The sequence below is a fragment of the Vulpes vulpes genome, chromosome 2 (assembly GCF_048418805.1).
Source record: "Vulpes vulpes isolate BD-2025 chromosome 2, VulVul3, whole genome shotgun sequence".
Classification (NCBI taxonomy): Eukaryota; Metazoa; Chordata; class Mammalia; order Carnivora; family Canidae; genus Vulpes; species Vulpes vulpes.
The window spans coordinates 68,636,097-68,644,653 of NC_132781.1; positions in this window are offsets into that span (position 1 = coordinate 68,636,097).

The window sequence follows — 8,557 nt, forward strand, 5'->3', positions numbered from 1 at the left end:
ACATGGTCCTTAATATGACATCTGAACTTAATAAGAAACGTATCAAAGCCAGAATAGAACAAAATACTTAATGCAAACATTTCAAATCTTTTCAGCATTTCTGCTACCTTTATAAACAGGCCTGGATTAAGCATGAAGATTTTTATTATTTTATTTTCACATATTATAATAATACAAGTTCAACAGTGGCCATTACTAAGTGTCTTCCTAGGTGCAGTTTCTTTCTTCTCTTCCATTTGATAAGATTAACCCTGCAGGTGACATCCTTCCTGTCATCTCAACATCTTTGTATGAAAAATGTATAGTTTTCAAAGACCAATTATTTGTACTCCTCTGTCTTTCCAAATTATGTTATACCAGCTCCTATGTTGTAACACGAGTGTGTACTTGGTGGTTGCACTCAGCATAACTCCAACCTGACACAAAATGTTATACTATTGTGTATCATGTAAAGAATCCCATTTTCATCTCGCAGGATGGATCCTGATTTCCATATCATCCAGAGCTATCTCAATATGCTGGCCACAATTATTGCTGTAATGAAGTCATCATTTTTCAGCTTAAGACTGCTTCAGTTCAAAGGATGAGAGAAGGAATCTTTCACATTCTCGCTTTGAATCATTTGGTGTGCAGATGGGAGGCTTTAAATGTCCCAGGAACTTTGCTACTGAAAAGGAAACTATCCTGAAGACTGATCTGAGACACAACAGAAGGTAAAGGTAAGTAAATTACAAGAAAAGGTTAGCCTGGGTGACTCAGTGGTATAGTGCCATCTTTTAAAATCTTTAAAAAAATTACAAGAAAAGGAAGCAGGTAAATGATTCAGCCGTTTGTTAAAATGAAGCAGTCTCAGGATGTTTTCAAAGAAATAAAGCAATAAATTTCTTTATGGTTCAAATTCATTTGAGTCGGGCTTTAAGTTTTTTAACTGAAATTGTTATTTAAAAAAAAAGATTTTATTTTTCCATTCATGAGAGACACACACAGAGAGAGGCAGAGACTCAAGCAGAGAGAGAAGCAGGCTCCATGCAGGGAGCCCCATGCGGGACTGGATCCCAGGACTCCAGAATCACACCCTGGGCCAAAGGCTGACGCCCCAATAGCTGAGCCACCCAGGCATCCCTAGTTTTCAAATATAAATATTTCATATATTTACACAAGATAGAGAGAGAGCCCAGAGGGAGACTGGGATCCCTGCTGAGAAGAAAGCCCAAGGTGGAGATCCATCCCAGGACCCCAAGATCATGACTTGAACCAAAGACAATCACTTAGTGGACTGAGCCACCCAGCTGCCCCTTAACTGAAATTATTCTAACTGAAGTGTGTACTCATAGCATTGTGTGATTACTCTTTTTATACCTTTCTCGCATATTAAATCATGAACAGCCAAAGATGAGAAGCCATAATGTCTTCATTTCTATTTCTCTAAAACCTAGCAGGCAGCCTGACTGATATAAAAATTTAGTGAATATTTTTTTAAATGAGTGTATCAGTGTGGTGTTATTAACTGAATAGATTTTTAAAAATTACTCTTTTGTTTTCAAATCAGATGCACATATCATTAAGTCTCATTATTCACAGATTTGTGAATTTGTCTACTCTCTAAAATGTATTTGTAGCCCTCGAATAAATGTTCCTGATACTTTTGTAATAATTCTCAGGAATCTTGAAAAGTTTTTAGTCAGATGCACAGCTGAGGTCAAATAGGTAAGCTGGCAGAGGGACCCACAGCACAGCCACAGCCAGAAGCCAGCTGAGAGAGGGCCTGCCTTCTTGTTTCCGCTGTTATAATGACATGACCAGGGGACGGAGATGGTAGGGGACAGATCAGTATAGTGCACAATGCTTCATCTCTACAGCCAGCTGGAACTCTGGCACCTGTTAGTGGGTGGCCTCAGGCAAATCACTTAACACTTTTGAATCTCATTTTATATTTTGTAAAACCAAAAAAAAAAAAAAAATAGAACCTAGGCATCCAAATTGGAAAGGAAGGAGTAAAATTTTATCTGTTTGAGGATGATGTGATTTTAGAAAACCTAAAGATTCCATTATTAAAACTAATAAATTCAGCAAAGTTGCAGGATGCAAATTCAACATATAAAAATCAGTTGCATTTCTCTACACTAACAAACATCCTGAAGAGGAAATTAAAGAAACAAACTTACAACAGCATCAAAAAATAAATATACAAGGACTTATGCACAGAAAACTACAAACCACTGCTGAAAGAAATGAAAAGCACAAATAAATGGAAAGACATTTAGTATTTACACATTGTAAAACTTAGTATCAATAAAATGTCATACTACACAGATTCAATGCAATTTTTTTATCAAAATACTAATATTTTTTTGCAGAAACAGAAATATCCATCCTAAAATTAATATGGAATCTCAAGAAATGCCCCCAAAGCCAAAATGATCTTTAAAAAAAGAACAAAGTTGTAGATCTCACATTTCTTGATTTCAAGCTTACTACTAAGCTACTATAATCAAAACAATGTGGTATTTGAATAAAAATACATATATAGACCAATGAAACAGAACTGTCTAAGTTATTTTCTTTTTTTACTTATGTCCAAGTTATTTTCTCTTTTTCTTAAGCTATTTTCAACATAGGCACCAAAACCATTTAATGGGGAAAGGACAGTTTTTTAAATAACAGATATTGGGAAAGCTGAATATTCACATGCAAAATAGTGAAGTTGATTGGATGTTTATCTTACACTATAAATAAAAATTAACTCAAAAAGGATAAAAGCCATAAACCCAAGTGTTAAAACTGTAAAATTATCAGAAGAAAACATAGGGGGGATCCTTATGACATCAGATTTGGCAATGATGTCTTGCCAATGACATTAAATGTACAGGCAGCAGGGATGCCTGGGTGGCTCAGCAGTTGAGTGCCTCCCTTTGGCTCAGAGTGTGATCCTGGGAGCCTGGGATCAAGTTCTGCATCGGGCTCCCCACATTGAGCTTGCTTCTGTCTCTGCCTGTTTCTCTGCCTCTCTGTGTGTGTGTCTCTCATGAATAAATAAAAATCTTTAAAATAAATAAATAAATAAATAAATAAATAAATAAATAAATAAATATACAGGCAGCAGAAGAAAAGATAAATAAATTCATTTCATCAACTAGGTGTTATATACAAATGACAAATTATTGAAAACTAATCTGAAATTGATGTACTACATGTTGGCTAATTGAATTCAAATTTAAAAAATGAAAAAAAATTGACTTCAAAAATTTTTTTTAAAGTTTTGTGCATCAAAGGATGCTACCAATGAAGGAAATAAAAAAGGCAACTTATCAAAAGGGAGAATTTATTTTCAAATCTTAGATATAAGAATAGATTAATGTCCAAAATATATAAAGAGGACTTATAAGCATGATTTAAAAATGGGTACAGGACCTAAACAGATATTTCTCCAAAGAAAACATACAAAGGACCAATAAGGACATGGAAGGATGTTCCTCCTGACTATCATTAGGGAAATGAGGGAAATACAAATCAAAACCACCATGGGATACACACCCATTAGGATAGAAAGAAAAAGAAAACCAGTGTTATAGACAACAGGAAAAATTAGAACCCTTTCCAATTTGGGAACGTAAAACTGTACAGCTGCTGGGAACATAAAATAGTACAACCACCATGGAGAACAGTATGGTGATTTCTCAAAAAAATAAAATAAAATTACCAGTTATTGCACTTATGGGTATATATTCAAAAGAATCAAAAGAAGGGACTTGAAAAGATATTTGCACCCCCATGTTCATAGCTGCATTATTCATGATAGCCAAAAGGTAGAAACAACCTAACTGTCCATCAGCAGATAATGGATAACCAAAATGTGGTATACATGCAATGCAATATTACTCAACCTTAAAGAGGAAGAAAATTCTGAAAAATGCCACAATATGGATGAAACTTGAAGATATTACACTAAGTGAAATAAAGTAGTCACAAAAGGACAAATACCGCATGATTCCATTTATATGAGTACTTAGAATCGTCAAATCCATAGGAAGCGAAAGAAGAATGGTGGTTGTCAGGGGCTAAAGGAAGAGGAGAATTGAGTCAGTGTTAAATTGGGAATTGAGAGTCAGTGCACATTCTGTAAGTATGGGCTGCACATAATGACTTCTTTCCAAAGAGTACAGTATGTACAGAGGGTAAAAGAATAACTTTGCAATCAAGAAAGCTAACAAACACTTCCTCAGCTAGGTGATCAAGGTCAGTATCAGCAGTAACAGATCATATTCATAGCATGTGCTCTGAATATGACGTAATGAGAATGGCACTTTTCCTCTGTGATCTTGCTTCTAAAAATCTATAACAAGGCAAATCGTGAAAAAATCATCATAACTGAGGTATGTTCTACAAACTTCCTGATGAGCACTCTCCTAAAAACTGTGAAAGTCATCAAAAACAAAAGTCTGAGGTACCGTAGCAGTTAAGAGAAGTCTTATCTTTGAAACCTGGCAACTAAATGTAATGTGGTATTTTCAATGGGATTCCCCACAGAGAAAAAAGATACGAGGTAAAAACTAAGGAAATCTGAATATAGTATAGATTTTAGTTAGTCATAATGCATCAATATCGGTTCATTAACTGCAACAAATATATATGTCTCTCTCAAATAAAGAAACAAATCTTTAAAAGAAATCTAAAAAAAAAAATAAAAAAATAAAAAATAAAAATAAAAAATAAAATAAAAGAAATCTAAAACTGTCCTAAGAGGGGCGGCCAGGGTGGCTTGGCAGTTTAGTGCCGCCTTCAACCCAGGGTATAATTCTGGGGTCCCGAGATCGAGTCCCACGTCAGGCTCCCTGCATGGAGCCTGCTTCTCTCTCTGCCTCCTGCTCTCTCTCGCTCTGTGTCTCTCATGAATAAATAAATAAAAATCTTTATAAATAAATAAATAAACTGTCCTCAGATTTTAAAAAATATATTTTAAAAAGGCAGTGAGAAAATGAGTAGACATAACACAAACTATGAAAAAAATAATTATAAACTATTTAATAAAATACTTTTATTTAGCATATATAAAGTTCTTATAATTTGACCATATATTTTTTTTAATTTAAATGGTGGAAAGTTATTTTCTTAAGTTATTTAAGTTCAGGGCACTGTTTCAATTGTTTTGTTTTGTTTCTGAATGAATGTTTTGGTGGGGCAATCAAAGAAAATAGCGATTCTCTGTCTTCTCATGAACATGCTAACTAATATATTAAGAGAAATTCACGTTTAACCAGAGATACTAAGAGTAGTATCATCTTGGGATACATAGTGAATACTTTCTTGATGAAATGATATAGTTTTGCTTTATGGATTACATTTAATGAAATAGAGGGAGGAATAAAGGGTGAAGTTATAAGTCATGAGGCGCATCTAAAATTTTAAATTTCATAGTCTGCCTGAACTGAGAAAATAAATTGCATAATCTCTAAATAGCCAGAATTAAGGCATCTGTCAGTATTTTTTACTGATTAAATGGTTTCTTAAATCAGAAAAAAAAAAGTGTATTTCTTAACCACTCAACTCCAGAGACAATATTATTTATACAAATTTATTTTATTTTCTTACTCCACTTTGAGAAAACATTTGCATGTTTCACTAATAAGCATTCTCTTTTGTTCTCTTTATGGTTCTGCAATGGGTGGGAATAGGTAGTGAAGCTCTGTGTTGGGATGGGATATAAATATGGTCTAGATTTCCCTTAAATGAATATACAGAGATTTTTTTTAAAGGGTAGATCTGAAGGTTGTGGACATGCTTTGTTTTAGGTAATAAATTGTCATAGTTTAAGTTCTCAGTAGGAGCCTCTTCATTTAAAAGTTAAATTGAATGAACCAGATACTGTATTTGTTACTTACTTCAAAATTAGCCATTCAATTAATGAGAGATGTTGGCAAGGGTTAAGGATCAAGGACTCTGCATTATTCATTTATGTATTTATTATGTATTTCCTGCCACACTACATTACCCTGAATCTATGTCTTATAAATAAGAATTGGGAACCCTGTAACACACTGAATACCAATGTATCTCAGCTGTGGGGAAATGTATTACATGCACATGCATTAAAATCATAGCACATTAGACTTGGAACCTTATAGGTCATTTAGTCCAATTTTTTCATTTTTCAAATGGTTTGGAGTGAGAATGGGAGTTGTTTTGTAGAAGTGAGAGAAAGACTAGGTTAAAATAGCTTCTCAAAATTCACATGCATACTTAGTTTTAAAACTAGAGTTAAATTCAAGCATCTTTATTTTCAACGTAACACACTCTCTACTTCATTAGGCTCATAATTTGAAAAATGTCACCTTTAAGTGAAAACATATAATCTTTGGTAAAAAATAAATAAAATGTAAATAATCTGCACCTATATTTTAAAAATATATTATTTTCAAATGCTACAATAGACTTTGTATATTATATTTTAGTGCAAATGAAAAGAGTCCATAGTATAAAGTAATCAGGGATCAAACACTTAACATTCTCCATTTCATTCAGATTTGGATATCTGATCCCATTTTGTATATTGGATGTTTATAATCTTACTATTGCTAAAGGTGAATAAATTCTGAGACTTTCCTCTTTAAAAATAATCTTACAAAATGTAAATATTTGGCAAAATCAAAAAGAATAGAACATGGTCAGGACAATAAGTCACTGTGGCCTCGGTAGGATATCATCCACAATGCTTCTGCCTCTATACTTCTAAATCTTCTGTTTCTTTAATCAATAGGCATAAATAATCAAAAAGCTATCTTTAAATAAAATAAGTAGAAGCCAACTTTAAATATAGCTGAAGATTAGAATTAAATTGGTACGGTAGAAAGAAAAATGAATCGGAGTTAGAGGACCATACACGATATCTAGCATGGTCACTGACCCGTGTAACTGAACAATTCATTGGTCCTCATATTCTTTAATCTTATAAAATAACAGCGACAAGAAACATAGATTTCCTACTGTTGTATCTGCTTCATACATTCCATGTGGATGACTATTTTCACTGAAAAAATATCTCAGGTCTTATTGTTTACTTGATTCATCCTACATTATATAAACTGAAATTCAGGAATAACAACAATTATAATTAGACGGCCTGTTCATTGAAAAGATGGTATAAAATAACTTTAAAAACCTCCTATTACTTAAATGAATAGATTACAAATAAAAACACTTTAGATCACTACAATTAAAGTCTATTGAATGTACCATTCTCTAATTTTTCTTTAATTCTTCAAGATAAAAACAGCTCTTCCTTGTTTATGTTTAGAATCAGTCCTTCAAAATTCTAGTATAAACATTAAGGGTACAAACTTACAACTAACAGACACATAAGTCCTGGAGTTCTAATACTCATGAAATGAATATAGATGATAATATTGTATTATAATCATCAAACTTGCTAAAAGATTCAATTGTCCCCATCACAAAAAAGAAATGAAACTTACATGACATGATAGAGGTACTATTCCTACAATGGCAATCACATTAAATATATAAGTGCATCAAATTAACATGCTGTACACCTTAAATTTATAGTTATATCTCAAATATATCTCAAAATAAAAACTCATAAAATAAAATAAAATTCATGTATTAATGGTAGATAAAAACCTCTAGCTAAGATTTGGGAAATAAAATTTAATTTTTAAAAATAAGTAAATAAGTTCTTATCAGATGTCCTATATTACAGGTCAAATCATGAATATGTGAGCAAAGGTTAAAGGAGTGTGGTTAAATAGTAATTATTGGTTAGGGAATTAACTGAGTTTGAAGATTTTTAAAATTATAATCCATGTATTTGTTTTTGTACACCACTTAATAAATGTAGAGGATCAATATAGAAGCTTCTAATTCTGGCAAAGTGGCAAGTCAGATTCAATGACCTGAAACATTTTTGAAACATACGGTGATCTCATTAAAAAATATATATGTATAAGTAAAATTCCTTTTGGCCAAAGAAGAGAGACTTGAGAATCAGGGCAATGAGAACATTACCTGACATTGTAGTAGTTCTGGGTGGTTCTGGTGACTTCCAGTCTCAGTAACCACAATCTGTAGTTTTAATGCCCAGACGGGGCAATAAATGAGACTTAGAACTACATCGCTCACATTATTCCAGGGACTATGTCAGACTATGCTCTCAGTGAAAAGGTAGCATCCACACAAAAATAAATCCTATAGACAGAACCTTACGTCTATTTGTTTCTTTTTTTAATTTCAAAATGCTATAATTTACAGTTTTACTTCAAGTTACGTTATATTGTCATTCCTATTGAAAGCACTTACTCATAATTTATTCACTTATTTGCAGATTTCTGCCAAAACACACTGGATCACTCAGTTCAAATATTCTTTGATGAGAGAGAATTACAACACTGTACACAAAGCAAAGTTTGAGAAAGTCGAGACTAAATATAAGATTATAAACCATTTTTGTATATTGATGCCATTTTTCATATAATAATTACACATGGAGAATAGCAATTCAAAATGTTTTTATAGTCAATGATGGGAGGGATCCCTCTTTACATCT